An 18,093-nucleotide genomic window follows, 5' to 3' on the forward strand; every position below is an offset into this window, starting at 1 on the left:
TGTGTTACTGACTGAGATAAACCACGAGTGGTTTGCAGCACAGTTGAAGATTTTCCGAGCCAAAACTAGTTAGAATTCTGCTGACGACCTAACGTGCTCCCTATTGCTTGGTAAAGAAACAGCAACATAAATCATGATGATCAATGCGTCACCTGAAGAAAGAGACAGTGCTTCACCATGCTGCTGAGGAGCTAGATGTGCTTTGCTATGGGTCCAGCCCAGGGGCTCACAGCCGTGGCTGTACCTGGGGAGCTTTTAAACACTAATGTGCAAACTCTCCCTTAGAATTGAGTCTGGTTCTTGGGGCGCCTAGGTAGCTCAGTGGGTTAAGCCTCTGCCTTCAGCTCGGGTCATGATCTCAGGGTCCTGGGGTCGAGCCCCACATGGGCTCTCTGCTTGCCATGGAGCCTGCTTCCCCCTCAATCTGCCTGCCTCTCTGCCTACTTGTGATCTCTCTCTCTGTCAAATAAATAAACAAAATCTTAAAAAAAAAAAAAAAGAATTGAGTCTGGTTCTCTAAGGGTGGGTCCCAGGTACTGGGATTTTGAAAAAGTTCTTCAGGTGATTCTCATATGCAGTCGTCTCCAATCTGGCCAGCAAATAATAGATGCCATTTATAGGTCACACTCCATGCAAAGGACTGTGCTGAACATCTCTTGCACATGAAGAAATGGATCCTCGGAGGGAAGTTATTCAATTGACATTTTGCTACAAAGCAGAGTTTCACACCCAGTGTGTCTGGCTTCTGAACTAGGGGCTTTTGAACTTTTTTTGAACATAATCCAAAGTTAGATAAAAAATTTACATCATAACTAAGAACACATAATATAATGACACACAAATTTAACAAACAATACTTAATCTTGTTAAGTATGATGCACATGGATATTCCGTTTAACTAAAAAAATATTCCTCAAGGGCCGCCTGGGTGGCTCAGTGGGCTAAAGCCTCTGCCTTCAGTTCAGGTCGTTGTGATCCCAGGGTCCTGGGATCAAGCCCCACATTGGGCTCTCTGCTCGGCGGGGAGCCTGCTTCCTCCTCTCTCTCTGCCTGCCTCTCTGCCTGCTTGTGATCTCTGTCAAATAAATAAAATCTTAAAAAAAAAAATTCCTCAAAACCCACTAAATTGATCTCATGACTTGCACTTAGAAACACTCTTCTTAACCATGACAGTACAGATTTCCATTCTGTTCCAAACACATGGTAAGATCTTTCCTTCATCAATGCCTTCTCATTTTGTTTGTTTTCTCATGTGGAAAGCCCATTTTTGTCCCCCTCTGCATTTTTTAAAGATCATCAGGGTGGTTCCTGGCTTGTGTTTCCCAGACTACTCCAGTTTATGGTAGGTATTTCAAGGCCTACAGGTAACACAGCTCATCACATATTTAAAAATACTAAATTATATGGTATATTGTGATTCTCTATAATTGTCTTATAATATCTTAGATGGTTAATGTCTCTTTGACTAAATTTAACTTCTTTGAGGATAGTGGCCATGTTGTATGCTTTTGTTTCTGTACTTTTTGAAATGCCGAGCACAGAGCTGGGCACATCACAGATGCCAAAAATGGCTGCACAACCCCAGACGAGTCAATCTCTGAGCTTTCATTTCTTCCATGAAATAAAGGGGGCTGTTTTAGGTTCATTCTAAAGTCTCCTCCAGGTTGTTAAGTCTATTTTTCTATGATACATAGAAACTTCTCTAAAACAGAGAAATGAAGGAAGAAAATAGGAAACATTTTTGTGAGTAACTACAAGAAAAGTTCTTGTGTGGGAAGAAAAAAGCCTGAAACTGGCATTTTTGGTAGGCAAAATATAAACTCCTCTGTGCCCATGTCTGAAAAGATAAAGGAAGAACTTACTGAAACTTGAAAATGAAGTTGGGCCCTGTGTCACTTGGATACTGAAATGTGATTATTCATAGGCCTCATTTCTTTCTCCAGTTGAATGAACACACTGTATAGGTAATGACACATTTCCATGAGCTCTGATCAAGTTGAATTGATTATATAATAACACAGAGCTTGAAAAGGAATGTGGAGTTGTGGGTATGTGGAAGCAGAGGTATCAGGATTTAGGGAAAAAAATGATTGAATACAATTACATTTTAGATACTGTTTGTTTGCAAGTGGTTGTTAAATATCACAAGCACCTTCCCAAGGGCTTCTGAGGCCAAACGATGTGGCTAACTGTAACCCCAAGACCACTGGCATTTTTCTGGTCCTGAAGCTATTGGCGGAGAAGCTAGAGAGGTATTCAGTCCCCTTCGGTGTGGTGGGGAATGGAGGGCTGTTGGGAGTGGGTCATCTATGGTCTTTACCTACTCAACATTCATTTTCTCTTTGTTAACAAAACTAATTTTCCTTTGGGGAACCTCCTCTCTTCTACTCAGTTCATGTGGTTTAGGTGTACAGGGCGGGGAGCACTAAAGCTATCTCCCTTGATCTTTTTCAGACATAGTCAAGTGACCCCAACCTGCACTGCATATTCAATGCTCAGTTCAGAGAAGGGAGTGGATCCAAGTTAGTCCAATAAGACTCATTCCTTGGCCTGCTCTTTTGCTGATAGTATCAGTTGCAAAGGAGATCAGTGGAGAAAATAAGTCTGGGGCTGTCAATTTAGGCCCTGATTAGGGAAAATAAAACCTGTACAATGAAAGCACAGCACAATATGGAGAAAAATGGAGTCCTAACATTCTTTGATCATCTGGAGAAAAAAAAAAGATTCAAAAAAATAATAATTCTTCTTCCCCCCTACCCCTTCCCCTTCTTCTTTGCCAAATCTACTCTTGGGATTTAATGCATATGAGCCAATACATTCCAACCTCCTCCACTGTAGGTTTTCTCGAGTCACTTTGAGTTGGGTACCTAGTACTTCCAATTATTCTGACTATATAGGAATTTATCATAATAGGAAGATCTCTTCCCTCCTAATTCACTGCCAACCTCCTCTCTCATCTTCATGTTTGCTCCAGGAAGGACCACATCTCCTGCTCTTATAGACCCCAAGGCTTATTTCTTCTCCACATTTTAAGAGAAATTGCTCCAACCTTTTATACATTGTCTCCCTGGCCTCTTCCTCCACAAATCAGCATGTGCTTGTTACACAGCTGCCCTGTTACACCGATGGTAGGTCTGAGGTCCAGTCTCAGGCTACCACACCAGTGCTTTTGTGTGAATTAGAATCTACCACTCCTTCTGAGCCCACTGCCCCTAGGGAGGCAGCTCCTGGTAGCCCAGGCTGTATCTTAACCCTGAATTGTGGGCCCATTTCCACCTCAGCCAAAGGACACTTTTTGTGCAGGGACCAAAGGACAGCCTATCTTGAAGACCCACAGTCCAAAGAAGTAAGAATTGGAACCATGAGGTAGAAAAACAAGCTGCTGCCCACACCCACTGTTACCTTGGTCTGTTCCTAACGTGTCGATGGCTGCTGGTGCGGTGCGTCTCTGCGGCATCTCCACACTGCACATACCTCACCGTGGTCTCAGCAGCGATCACAAGTGTTGATGAGAGCTGGGGAAACAGTATCACATGTTACTTGAACGCAGCATTTCCCTGCATCATTTAGATCTTAAGACGGTAACTTTTCTGGAGCGTCCTCCTGAGTCCATTTTGGGGATCTTTACAGCCAATCTCTGTTGATGAAAGCCAAAGTCAACAGTTCAAGAAATCCAGTTGGAGGCCATCTGGCAATTGGCCATCGGAGAAACGAGCACAGGGTAAAGCAGGACACTTGGCAAATCTCCCATGCCCTACACAAGTGACACTTTCAGGAATCAGTCTAGGGGCCCCCACTGGCCTTTACTTAGTTCAGTCTCCAGCGCTCCCGGGGAGACCCTCATCACTGTGTGGGAGATAGAGGAAGAATATGTGGGACCCACGCGAGGAAACGCAATTCCACTGGGCAGTCGCCAGCGGCGCGCAAGGGCTTTGGGGGCGAGGGCGACAGCGGCGCTGCGGTGGGGGCAGGAAGAAAGGACCCAAAAGGATGGGGGCGGTGAGGAGACTGGGCGAAGTTCCAGGGGCAATCCTGGCGCAAGCCAAAGGCGGGAGCGGCGTCCCGGTGCGGGGTCCCAGCACTTGTCCCACCTTTGCCCAGGCGGAGGGGTAACCAGACCAGGCGGAGAGTGGGGGGAGCAGCGAGAAACTGGCGAGCGCGGCAGCCGGGAGGGGCGGCAGCCTGGACGGTGGCCTCCGAAATCGCTCCGTCTCAGCCGGCCCTCTCCCTCTTTATTTGCCTCCGCCCCCTCTCCCCTCCTCCCCTTACCTCCGGTCCTAAAACGCGGCGGGCGCCTTTAAGAGGGAGCTTTGGTTACCCTGGGGGCGGGAACCCCTCGGCAGATTGGGAGGCGGCGGCGCTCGCCCGCGATGCTCCTCACTTTCTGCTCCAGCTCCTGCCGCCGCCGCCGCCGCCGCCGCCGCCGTCTGGATCGCCACCACCGCCTCCTCCTCTTCCTCCTCTGCTTGGAAGCGTTGTTTTCTGCAGCAGAGAGAAGTGCTATGTCAGGAAAGTTCCGGGAGGGACTGGATGGGGCCATGCTCCCTGGGTTCATCTGCAGGCGCCCGCGCGCAGCCCTTTGTATGAGGTGAGACTTGGGGTCCTCGGCCCCCGGACAGGTAGCCGCCCGCGGGGAGCGCTTCCATCCGCCGCGTTGGGGAGGCTGTGCTGTTGGGCAGAGTGTGTGGCGGAGAAGGAGCCGGTTAGACCGAAGTTGTGCAGGAGAAGCTCGGGGTTTCGGGAAGGTTTTGCGGCTGGACTTGAGTGATTTCGGCAGCCCGCGCCGTGCGGCGGGGGCCCGGTCGGGACTCGGTTTCCCCGGGAGCCGCCCGCCTCGCTTCCCGACGCCCCCTGTCGCCATCCCCTGCCCGCTGGAGCAGTTAGGCCTTCTAGGAAACTGGGCGGCTGCAGGTTGGCACCCAGCGCCGGCTTTTTCTCTGCCCGGCTTTCTCCTCAGAAGCTAAGTGCCGGGAGTGAGAGGAAGGGGATGGAATCCTCTTGAACTTTTACGCTGTGCTCTCGTCCCTCTTTAAGGGTGAAATTCACCTCGTTTGCCCAAGTCGGGAGGCTCCCTGCGAGCTCCAACAGTTTGAGAGCTTGCCTCTTACATGTGGATGAGCTTGCGGCGCTGTGGGTCTGCCTTTCAGCCCTGGTCGGGTTTCAGCGTCGCCCTGATTTTAAGCCCTCTCTTCCCCGCCCCTTTTGGGAAACATTCTGCCCCCTCCTCCCCATATCCTTGAGGTTCAGGTACTAAACACACACACACACACACACACACACACACACACACACACACACAACCCACCCACCCCCCAATATATGTTTATATGTCCCCTAAGGCTGACCCAAAATTTCGAAGTGATCCTATAGTCTCTGATTAGATATTTAGACTTGATCTGGACGCTTAGGAAATACAGGTATCCCCCGTAGTAGGTAAGCAGTTTTTTTCGGTGAGGCAAGGTGAGGTTTTTACCTATACCGTTTTAAGATAGGATTTTCTCTTTATTTGTTTCTTGGTGAATATGGTTTTCATTATGTCTTAGATTAAAAGGCCCCAACTAATTTTAAGGGTAGTATTTCTAAGAATCATCAAAACCAAACCGAACCAAACCCTGATGGTTCTTGCATAATCTGACATTACTTCAGACAGTTTTACCCTTGGATGAGGTACGTAATATATGTAATTATTTGATGAAACCTATTATATGAGTACATTTATTACACAAATAGGTAAGTTTTCTTTTTTTATGTGTCCTGTGGGTGAAGGAAGCCCATTTTCTCACACCCCCAGGTCTCTACCACACCTGTCTAATCCTGTTTCTGTTCTCTCCACTGGCATTTCGTACATCTGGTGTCAGCTGCAAATCAAAGGTGCTGATGAAAAGTTCCTGTATTTTGTGAAGTGTTGCATAGCCCAGAGTTTTAGTGACATAATTGATTACATTATCCAGATTATTTTAAACAATTAAAACAGAATGTGGGAGCTTGTTTAAAGAAAAGAATATCGTTAAGTATTTAAATTCTCAGTTATATGCATTATGTATAATCTCTGTGTGAAAAAATACTATCAAAACAGAGGAGGGTATTGTAGGAAAAATTTGTAGTGAGGAAGTTTTGAAAGGAAACCATTCCAGAATAACCGTTAATATTATAACATTTTGTTTGGGATATAGATTTTTCTCTCTGAGCAAAATTTTGTCACTCTGCTGTCAAATATACCAGGACTGAAACTTGAAAACAAACAAACAAACAAAAAACTCACTGCCCAAGCATTTTCTGAAAATATGCAGCACACTGACTGTTCTTGGGAAAAAATTTGCTTAGAAAAAGTCACATACTTAAAGTCTTCACTGCAGTTATTGTTTTACCTTAAGGTTGCTGGAGTCCAGGCAAAGAAGTACTGCATTCAATGAGAATTTGGGGTTCTAAGGTGGATGGGACTTAGTTCCTAGAATACACAATTTTCTAGGAAATTCTGCAATTTTGAGATTTAGTATATGATTTATTTGATTTGAAATGATTGTTTTATGAATATGCCTTTTTTTTTTTTTAAAGTACTCTTTACGCCAGATGTGGGGCTTGAACTCACCACCCTGAGATCAAGAGTTACATGTTCTATCTGTTCAGTCAGCCAGGCACCCCTGAATTACTCTTTTTAAAAGTAAATATATAGGGGTGCCTGGGTGGCTCAGTTGGTTAAGCCTCTGCCTTTAGCTCAGGTCATGATCCCCGGGTCCTCGGATCGAGGCCCACATCGGGCTCTCTGCTCAGCAGGGAGCCTGCTTCCTCCTCTCTCTCTGCCTGCCTCTCTGCCTATGATCTCTCTCTGTCAAATAAATAAATAAAATCTTAAAAAAAAAAAGTAAATATATCTCTCTCTCACACACACACGCATCCATATATATTTACAAAATCCATATTTATCTATGTCTATACTTACATATTTATATATCTGTAAATCTGTAACAGGGAAAAGCATAAAGGGACTTGATAATATACATGTACTAGAACACAGGTCTAAGAGATCAGAAGCTAAAAATAGTTCCCATTAAGGCTTGTCATCTCTTCAGCATTTTCATCAATTTCATCAATATCAGTTAAGTTAAAAGAGTATTGTGTTTTCCCCTGTGTTCTTGTTCTTGCCCAAGGCTTATACCAGGGGGCCATATGCCAACGATCTTAACCACATGTTTATTAAAATGGACTGAATTATCCCATCAGTGGATGATTGAACCAGGGATTTCTCATGCTTCAGTAATTTATCTTCTGCAGAGGAATCCCTAGGAAAAAATTAGCTTGTCAATACTACGTTTTCTTTTTTCACACTTTAAAAATGATCTTCAGGGCATTCTCCAAAGGTCTGAGACTCAGAGTAGATCCTGATGGCATGGGAGGCAAACCTTGGGAACTTTTGGCATTCAGATTTGTGAATGATGTCCTAAGTAAGTATTTGATTTGAAAGAGGTATCCATTAATGCTTGGGAAAATAATAGCTATGATACAGGGCTCTAATCACTACAAGCAAAGCTTTGGAGTATAGCATCACACTTCACAGCTGAAACTGCTACCTTTTAACATATGTGAGTAAAAATTAGAAATGAAGTGCAATAGTCTTTTAGACTGATTTTTGCTTTATTTGCTAGGCCTTTTTTTAAAAATATGCATTTTTATTTGCCACATATACACTTTAGTTGGTTGCAGGTGGCAATTTTATTCCTTTTTTGCAACTATGAGGTGTTTTTTATAGTGAAGTTTTAGTGTTTACTTAAAACAGACAGTAATGTGTTTCACTGACTTTATGTTGTGTCTCTTTGGCTTTCAAAAAGTAACATTTGAGATATTTGATTATGAGCCTGAGGTCACAGCCTTTCAGAACTCTTGGGATCTTGGTCAATTATAGTTTCAGTTTCCTGAGAATTTTTTGTTTAAGGTCAGATATGGCCCTAATTTTAACTGGATGGTCCACAAAATAGGTACTTTTGTAACCACAAAACATGGAGAACATTCCAAATAATTTGCAGTTTGGGCAGCCCAACATGCTTTAGTGTTTAGTTGGCTTGAGGCAGTGTGCCATGCTTGTAAAAAATGGTTTTTGAAGCTGACAGTGAGCTGTTTCAGTCTTTGAGTTTGACACATTGGATAAAGTGCCTTTTAGCCTCTGTGCTGGCAAATTGGGATAGGATTGGTAAAAGTAATTTCTCATTTCTGTCTATATGACAGAAGATTCAGAAAATTCAAGCATGAAACGCTAGCTTAATATACTGGAAAGCTCATTCATGTTTATTAAAAATGTAAGGGAGAGTTGGGAAGCTTGGATTTTAATATAGCTTTCAGAACTTGGGCAAAAGAGTATATATTTGTAGTTAGGAGGGTAATCTAGGGGTCACCTATTGAAATTAATAGTAACACTATTATTATCGCCATTTCCTTTGAGGGATAATTCTAAAGAAATTATATTCTCCTAGGCCCAGTTTAGGTTGAAAAACATTCCCGGCCAAATATTGTGCAAATAACCAGTCACCTGGCATATATGTTCATCAATTCTTAGGTAATTTTCAGTTGAAACCCTTATGTGTCATTTTAGCCATAAGTTTTACATACCATTTGGGATTTTTGACCAAAGCTTCATTAGCTTCTTTTCTCTCAATTAACTAAGTCCTGTCTGTATCACTAAAGCATTTAAAAAATATTTTAGGCAAAATGTTTTATGTGGAAACTCTAATGTTCTGCCTTGAGGAGGCAGTGCAGAAGGGACATGAGTCTTTGTTCTAGCTGTTACCTTCCAAAGGGAGATGCTATCACCTCTTCTGGTTGTTGTTGTTGTTGTTGTTGTTTTTTAAGCATTTTAGAGAAAGAACATTTGCAGCATTTAAAGATGCTTGAAGTTTGGGTCAGAGTAAGAGTTTCAGCTGAAAGTTACCTAAGAATCAGTTAACATTTATATCAGGTGTTCAGTACAGTGTCTGGCTGAAGGTGTCTGCTGCAGGTTTTTTGATCTAAGTTGGTCCTGGGAGGATACAGATTCAAAGGGAGGTGTTGTGCAAAGGGACTATTCTTGGCGTAGCATCCATTGCCTTCCAGAGGGGAAAATGTTGCATTTTGCACACAACTCTATAAACATGTACTTGTAATAAAAACCCATTCTTTTTTTTTTTTTTAAGATTTTATTTATTTATTTGACAGACAGAGATCACAAGTAGGCAGAGAGGCAGGCAGAGAGAGAGAGGGGAGGAAGCAGGCTCCCTGCGGAGCAGAGAGCCTGATGCGGGGCTCGATCTCAGGACCCTGAGATCATGACCTGATCTGAAGGCAGAGGCTTTAACCCACTGAGGCACCCAGGCACCCCTAAAAACCCATTCTTTTAATCATTTTAGCTTATTTTTGCCATTATCTCCAGGCTGGATGTGAAGTGGGCCATTTTCCTGCTTTATTTTGATAAAGTTTGCCCCAACTGTAGTACCTTCTGAAGTTATACACTGTCCAACAATAGCAGAAAGTCTCTTCTTTAATCCTTTCAGCTAAGGTCCCATTCAGTACTTCTTCAGAAATTTTTCCTTTTTTTGAATTATTGAGCTCTTTCATGAGAGGAGTTTTGAATTTGAAGCTTCCCCATTGTCCATAATAGGCTTTGGGTAAATTTGTTCCTACGGAAGGTGTAGTGATGTTGGGAATTTCTCATTTTTGTTTCCATATTTTGTAACTAGTTGGTATTGTAAGGTTTCAAATCTTTATTTTTTATCCTTATTCTGTAATAGATATTTCTTTTTTAAAAAAAAATTTTCAATTTATTTATTTGACACAGAGAGAGAGCACAAGCAAGGGAGCAGCAGTCAGAGGGAAAAGCAGGTTCCCCGTCCAGCAGGGAGCCCAACGCTGGGCTCGATCCCATGACCCTGGGATCATGACCTGAGCTGAAGACAGGTGCTTTAACCATCTGTACCCAGGCACCTCTAGATATTTTTTTCTTATGATGGCAGTGACACATGTTCATTATAGAAAATTTTAGAAAATTCAGACCAGCAAAAAACCAACCCCTCTCCCAAAAAAACCCAGAAAAGAAGGAAAATTATGCCCACAGATAACAATTGTTAACATTTTGGTGTATATTTTTGTATAATATAGAAAAATAATATTTCGGTTTCTAAAAATGATACTGTGCCATGTATTTCTTTAATTTTAATTTTTAACATTTAATTTGATTTTATTTTTTGTGGAGGGCCAGAAAGAGAGAGAATCTTTTTTTTTTTTTTTTTTTAAAGATTTTATTTATTTGACAGACAGAGCTCACAAGTAGGCAGAGAGGCAGGCAGAGAGAGAGAGAGGAAGAAGCAGGCTCCCTGTGGAGCAGAGAGCCAGATGCAGGACTCGCTCCCAGGACCCTGAGATCATGACCTGAGCCGAAGGCAGAGGCTTAACCCACTGAGCCACCCAGGCGCCCAAGAGAGAGAATCTTAAGCAGGCACCATACCCAACACAGCGCCCAAAGCGGGGCTCGATCTCATAACCCAGAAATCATGACCTGAGCCAAAATCAAGAGTTGGAAGCTTAACCAACTGAGCCACTCAGATGCCCCAGTATATATTTCTTCTTAATTTTCACGCAAGGATGAGCCACATTGCATATCATGGAATGATCTTTCATTACATACTTTGAATACTAAATAATATTGTAGTCTGTGAATGTAACATAATTTATTGGGGATATACCATAATATCAGACAGGTTTTTTTGTTTGTTTGTTTTGTTTTGTTTTGTTTGTTTTTTGCTACTATACAGCAATAGATGTCTTAAAGCTCAGTTTTTTGTAGACATCTATGATTATCCATTTGAGTAAAGCCCTAGAAGTAGACTTTTTGGTAGGGGTAAAGGGCGTTGATTTTTTTTTTTTTTTTGACCTTAAGGCACTTTATTATTCTCAATATCTAATCTGTAGACTGGTTATACTTTCCTTCATTACCTTCTGCAGTTTTTTTTTTTTTTTTTGTCAGTCTAATAAGAAATGCTCAAGTCAGATAGGATTTGAACCCAGACATTACTTTATCCAAATGAAGTAACCTAGATATTTCTGAGGACTCAACTATAAGGTCCAGCTTCCATACCAACCCATTCACTAGTGCTCACACATAGCTGTAAATGCTATTTCCTCTTTAACAAGTACAGCAATTATCATGTGCCCTGAGAATGTTCTCCATTTTCATTTTCAATCTCCTTGCTATATTACCATCTGACCTGCTGCCCACATATACTGATGCATACACAATTGCTGTGTGGTAGAAAGAGTAGATATTGTCTCCTGTGTAATCATCTCTAAGGTGTAATAATGTCCTGTTTTCTGTCCTTTGCTGCCAACTCTGGGAATCTTAATGTCCTGTGTAGTAAATGGGTCTATTTCTGCAATCTATATTTTATCTATATCTTTTTCCCATTCTGTCATTAATATAAAAACTCATCTTAACCAGAAATTACCTTTTGAAACCAGGTAAGTATCACTCTGGCTATCACAGAAACATAGTCACTTCTAGGAACAAAACTAGAGATAAAAATGGGGGAAAAATGGGCAAAAACCAGGAAAAGGTCATGTGTGGAAACTTAAGGACGGAGGGTTAAATGTAGAAATTCTCCCCTTCATTTTTCTGACCATAGTTATATTTAGCCATCAAGCATGACCCTGGTGAATGCAGTCACATTTGTGTTTTTATGCATATTTTTCATTTTCAGAATTTGGTCCTAGATGTAAAAGGAAAGAGAAAGTAAACCATACACACCAAACATGTTTTCCGGGCCAGTTATTCTTTTTTCAGACATTGTTTTCTCCACTGTGAAACAGTCTGCTTTCCTCATTTCTGCAAGCTGGACTGAGGTTCTTCGTTTCCTTAGTATGTACTTCAGTATGAATTTTTTTATTTAGGGGAGTATTATTTCCCTTTGTAATATCTTAGAGAACAAGAACCATGTCTTTGTATTTTGGCATGGAATGTCACAGGCATGTAAAGATTGAATTTTTTTCAGGAGATCATGTGAATGGCCACTGTTCATATGGGAAAGTTCAGAATAACACTATGAAACTGATTTTACTATGAAATTTTTTAAAAGAATATTTACTGTGAAGTTGTATGTATAAAGTGCATAGAACATATTTGTAAATTAAAAAAAATTGAATACCCATGACCTATTATCAAGATTAGAGAGTATGATATATCTAGAATCCCTCTGTTTCCTTATTCCCCACCTAATGGCAATGCTTGCTTTATCCCCAAAGCAGCATATTCTTTAGAATTGGTTATTTTGGACTTTAAGTAAAGGGAATTATACTGTGTAGTACATAAACATTTATGCTTGCTTATTTGTTCACTGTTATGTTTTTGAGATTTGTTATTGTTATAGCCATAATTTGTTTTCATTTTTGTTTGTGTTTTAGTGTGTGAATTCTATAATTTATCCATTCTACTGTCAAGGAACATTTGTCATTGTAACTAAGTTTTCAAAAGCATAAAGTATTATCATATAATTTTCCATGATATTCTTTTACTGTTTAATCATTGCTGAACTGTGATATGTCCCACTTTTTTTAAAGCTCCTGATTTGCTAAATTCTCTGTCTCCTTCAATCCTGAGGTATATAATTTCTCTTAATCTGTTCAAAGAACCAGGTTTTGGCATTGCCGATCATGTCTATTATAAGCTTGTTTTCCAACTCTTTGATTCTTGTACTTTTATTTTCTTTCTTCTGTGTTTGCAGGTTTATTCTCCTGTTTTTCTAATTTCTTAGGTTGGGTACTTAGCTCATTGAGTCTTACCTTATTAGAAGACAATTAATTTCCCTTGAATCACTATATTAGCTGCTTCTCAGAAATTCTTATATAGGGTTTTTTGTTATCATACAGTGCTGTTTGCTGTGATTTCTTGAGAATGGCATTTTCTAATTTTTAAACATACTTGGTTGTTGCTGCTGATTTCTAACCTACTTGTGATGTGGTCAGAGCACGTGGTCTCTATCATACCAGGTCTTTGATGCTTTTTGATGTAAGCTTCATGGGCTAGCGCAAATGTCCTCTTTTTAATAAATGCTCAGTGTGGAACTTGAAAATAACGTGTATTCTCCAATTTCTGGGTGCAGTGTTCCATGTAGGTCCATGTGTATCCATAAGATGAAAGTTTTAACTGTGTTGTTTAAATATTCTTTATCCTTATTAATAGTTTTGATCATTCACTTACTGAGAAATTATAATAATGGATTTCATTTAGATAATTTACCTTTGCTTTACATATTTTGAAGTTTGTTATTAGATGCTTTTAAGATTGGATTTTTAAATACTGTATGGTAAGTGAAACTTTTTATCATATGTAACGACCTTCTAAAGCTCTAATACCACTGTTTGACTTAATGTTTTTTCTTTGATATTAATGATGTAGGGTTCTCTGTGATCAACTTGATATAGTAATGTTTTTAGATATGTCTCTTATAAATAGCATATAGCTGGATCTTTGCTTTAGAGTTTAGGCTTTTTATATTTAGAATGAAAACTGGTATATTTGGATTCATTTATTCTTATATTATGACACATTTTCTATTCTACTTTTTCTGTGTCTTTCTCCTCTCTTTTGTTGCTTTCTTTTGGCTACATTGATTGTCCACTTTCTTTAATTTTTTTTTTTTTTTTAGAAGATTTTATTTATTTACTTGAGAGAAAGTGAGAGAGAGCACACAAGCAGGGGGAGCTACAGAGAGAAAGGGAGAAGCAGGCTCCTTGCTGAGCTGGGATTCCCTATGTGGTGAGGTGAGGGGGCTCAGTCCCAGGACCCTGAGATCATGACCTGAGCTGAAGGCAGATGCTTAACCGACTGAACCACCCAGACACCCCTTTAGTATTCTTTTTATTTTGACGGTTAGGAGATTGTTATACACTCAGTTCTATTTTTTTAGTGGGTACCCAGATAATTTTACTATGCATACTCATATTAATATTCTCTAAGTTAATATCTTTGCCTTCTGATGTGGACTGAATTGTACCTCCCCAGAATTCATATATTGAAGCTCTAACCTCCAATGTGATTTTATTTGGAGATGGGGCCTGTAAGGAGACAATTAAGGTTAAATGAAGTCATAAGGGTGTGGCCCTAATCCAAGAATATTGGTGTTCAGATAAAAAAGAGGAAGAGACATTAGAGCTCTCTCTCCTGCTTTTGCACATGCACAGTGGAAGGGTCATGTGATGACACAGTGAGAAGTTGGCTGTCTGTAAGCCAGGATGAGAGGTCTCACCAGAAACCAATCCTGACAGCACCTTGGTCTTGGATTTCTAGCCTCTAGAACTATTAAAAAATAAATTTCTGTTGTTTAAACCACCAGTCTTTGGTATTTTATGTGAGCCCTAGCAAACTAATACACTGTCCTTTTAAAAAAATGCAAGTTCTTAGAATTGTTTAACTCTTATGATAACCACATCCAGCTTATGTGTTATTGCAATTGAGTATTTTAGTTCTAGCCTGTTTTTTTTTTTCTCTCATAAGTCAGATGTTACTTTTATTGTTGTATATAGCATCTTTCTGTTTAACCATGTACTTATCAATATCTATTCTCACCATTCCTTCTTGGATGTCAGACCTTCTATGTGGGATCATTTTTTTCTGCCCCAAATACATGCTTTTCTATTCCTTTATTAAGTGTGTGTGTGTGTGTGTGTGTGAAAGAGAGAGAGAGAGAGAGAGAGAGAGGCAGAGACAGATTTTTGAGTGTGATAATCCTTTTATTTCACCTTGTTTCTTGAAAGAGAGACTCTTTGGTATTGAGTTCTATTTTGACAGTTTTCTTTGTGTACATCAAAAAACATAATTCCTTTGTCTTCTCAGTTTTACTGTTGCCATTGAGAATTAAACAGTCAAGAGATTTTTTTTCCCCCCTCTGTAGGGGAATCCATCTTCCCCCTCTGGTTCCTTCCTGAGAAGAAGTATCCTTTAAAGATACTAGGTTATTCTCTCCCTTGTTAAAGATATTCTTCTGCTCTTTCTCTTGTTCCTGAATATTCAATCTGATATTTCTAGTTATGAATTAAAAATCTGCTTGGCATTAGAGAGACTACATTTGAGAACCAGCATCTTTTTAGGAATTCTGAAAACCTCTCTTTATTATTTCTTGAATATTTCCTCTCTCTAGTAATTTAATGATCTCCTTCTGGAACTCTAATTGCATGTTTGTTAGACATTCTATATTATCTTCCTTGTCTCTTATCTCTTTAATCTCTTGATTGCGTTTGGGAAAATTTATGTTTCAACTTGCAATTTACTAATTCACTTTAGCTATGCCTAATGTTTCATTTTGTTGATTTTTAGTATTGGTTATTGTATTTTAATTTATAGAACTTTGTTTGATTCTTTTTCACATTTGCTTACCTCATAATTTCGACTATTTCATATTTTAGTAACTTCTATAACAAGTCTTTTGGTGGGTCAGTTCCTTTTTTCCTCTTGCTTCTTTTTTTATTTTTTAAGATTTTATTTATTTATTTGAGAGACAGCACGAGAGAGAGAGAGAGAGAGAGAGAGAGAGCCCACATGTGCCTAAGCGTGCACATACACGATTGGGGGGTGGGGGCAGGGGAAGAAGCAGATTCCCTTTTGAGCAAGGAGCTGCTGCAGAGTTCCATCCCAGAACGCTGGGCTCATGACCTGAGCTGAAGGCAGATGCTTAACTGAGCCACCCAGGAGCCCCTTCTTTTATTATTGCTTTTATTGTTGCTTTTATTATTTTAAGGTTTTGTGATTTTTTAGATTTTAGTTATTTATTTGGGAGAGAGAGAGCACAAGCAGGGGGTGGGGTGAAGAGAGAGGAAGAAGCAGACTCCCTGCTGAGCAGGGCCCAAAGTGGGGCTTGATCCCAGGACCCTGAGATCATGACCTGAGCCAAAGGCAGACACTTAACCAACTGAGCCACTCAGGTGCCCCAAGATTTTGTGATTTTTGACTATGAGCTGCTCACTTCCTTTGGAATTTTGTTTGTGGTAATTGTGTCAGGCCTGGGTTGAAGGTGGGTTCCTCCAGAGGAGAAATATATTTTGCTTCTGCTACTAGCTTGGGTGCTAGTAAACTGGCACAGGGTGTGGGTAACTGGGCACATTTTAAATCAGATTTCTGCTTGACGGGTTTTTTGGTTTTTGTTTTTTTTATTTTTTTATTTTTTATTTTTTAAAGATTTTTATTTATTTTATTTGACAGACAGAGATCACAAGTAGGCAGAGAGGCAGGCAGAGAGAGAGAGGAGGAAGCAGGCTCCCTGCTGAGCAGAGAGCCCGATGCGGGGCCCGTTCCCAGGACCCTGGGATCATGACCTGAGCCGAAGGCAGAGGCTTTAACCCACTGAGCCACCCAGGCACCCCAGGTTTTTGTTTTTTTTTAAATCTCAGTGCTAATTTGTGGTTACAATCCTTTGGGGAATTATTTCCCTCCTCCATCTAACATCAGGAGCAAGATATGCAGTTTTCTTTTTTTTGCCCTTTTGACATGGAGGAGTTTCACTTCTAACATAGCAAATGTAGCCCTTTGAAGTCCTGGTTGCTGTTGAGATCTTTTGACAAATATTATAATCCTATAATCCCAGCTCAAAATTTGATTTAAATATGACTATATTAAAGAAACCATTTTGTTTCTGAGATTGTAGACATGTCCAAAATAGGATGTCTTTTTTTTTTTTTTCAGCTTAGTATGTAAACCTTAACTAATCACTAGAGGGTTTTGCTTTTGAAAAGAAAAAGTAGACACTAATGTGTCAAGATATGATGGCAAGCTGCTTACTTTTCTTTCCCCCTTAAGTCCAGTTTTATAATTTATTTTCCTCTGCTGATAAATTTGAAATATTGGTATTAACACTTTCTCTTCCTAAGCTGTAAACTGCATCTCATTTACAGTCACTTTAACTTTAGTTTTGGATTTTGTTTTTTAGGGAGTTAGTGTAGGCATCTTACTTTAAATTATTTAGTTATATCTAGTTATATCTTTGAGTTTGAAAAACACTGCCACTCACATTTAGTTTTCTATTTCTTCAGATTTCTAGGTTTTTGCTTTTAAAATGGTAGTAGGGAAAGTTAAAAAGCCACCCATGGTCCACATTGCCCTTATTTATACTCTCAAAAGCGGTAAGTGAAAGATGGCAAACTATGGGGTTCTTTTGGGTGGCTCACTTTTAAAAGGGAGTAATTATTCTGTGCCTATTTCATGGTTACATCTTGGTAAATATTTTAAGAAGAGTATAGATTTTCCTTTTGTTATTGTAACTACTCACCTTTTTCCTTTTAACCCTACGTGGGCTAGATGCGTGGGCACAGTGTTGGTTGTGATGAACAAAGTCGAAGGAGTTTAAGAACCTTACATTTATTTCTCCATACTCAGTTATTGTGGACTAGCTATAAAAACTTAGATACAGTGATAAAATGAAGCCTCCCCCCGCAAAAAAAAAGAAGACTAAAGTAATTAACTCGATTACCTTTGGATAATTATTCCATTCATCAAGGGCTAATTATCCATGTCATCAAGTTAGCTTTTATTATTTTCTGTGCTCTTTTTATGAAATAATTTTTCTTTTGCCTTCTGAGTTTTAAAGACCATCTTTTTGTCCTACTAATTTTCTTCATCTTGCATAATGAGGCACCAGTACAGAAATGATTTCTGAAGCCTGAATATTAAAGTCTTATCCCTGGTAAGGTCTTTTTTTTTTTTTTTTAAGATTTATTTATTTATTTGAAAGAGAGTGGGAGCGAGAGAGTGTATCTTGTGTGTGGGGGGAAGGACAGAGGGAGAGAATCTTCAAGCAGACTCCCTGCTGAGTGTGGAGCCAGAGGCAAGGGTCCATATCTTGACCTGAAACCAAGTGGAAACCAAGAGTCAAACACTCAATCAACTGAGCTACCCAGGTGCCCCGTTGTTCTGGTGGGGTCTTTGCTTGTATCTAGATTCTAAGTTGGAATAAAGTTCCATGGAAAGATCTTTCAGTTAATTTTTTTTTAAATGAATAGACAGAGAATAGTCATACAAAAAGCCATATTACATAAAGCATCCATTTAGTTTGTGGCCCTGTGAAAGGGCATTTTCAATTTATCTAATAT

The 18,093-nt window shown here is 40.0% G+C and overlaps 1 protein-coding gene across 1 annotated transcript in view; it reads left to right on the forward strand.

Moving 5' to 3' along the window:
- Positions 1–4,565: 4,565 nt before the first annotated feature.
- The window catches only part of LOC111158337 (G protein-coupled receptor 63), a 46,407-nt gene continuing 32,879 nt past the window's right edge, over positions 4,566–18,093 (forward strand). The window contains exon 1 of the mRNA XM_022520314.1: positions 4,566–4,588. The gene's annotated coding sequence lies outside the window, so the exon portion shown is untranslated. The remainder of the gene's footprint in view (positions 4,589–18,093) is intronic.

The sequence above is a fragment of the Enhydra lutris genome, unplaced genomic scaffold (assembly GCF_002288905.1).
Source record: "Enhydra lutris kenyoni isolate GAN:26980312 unplaced genomic scaffold, ASM228890v2 scaffoldscaffold58, whole genome shotgun sequence".
Classification (NCBI taxonomy): Eukaryota; Metazoa; Chordata; class Mammalia; order Carnivora; family Mustelidae; genus Enhydra; species Enhydra lutris.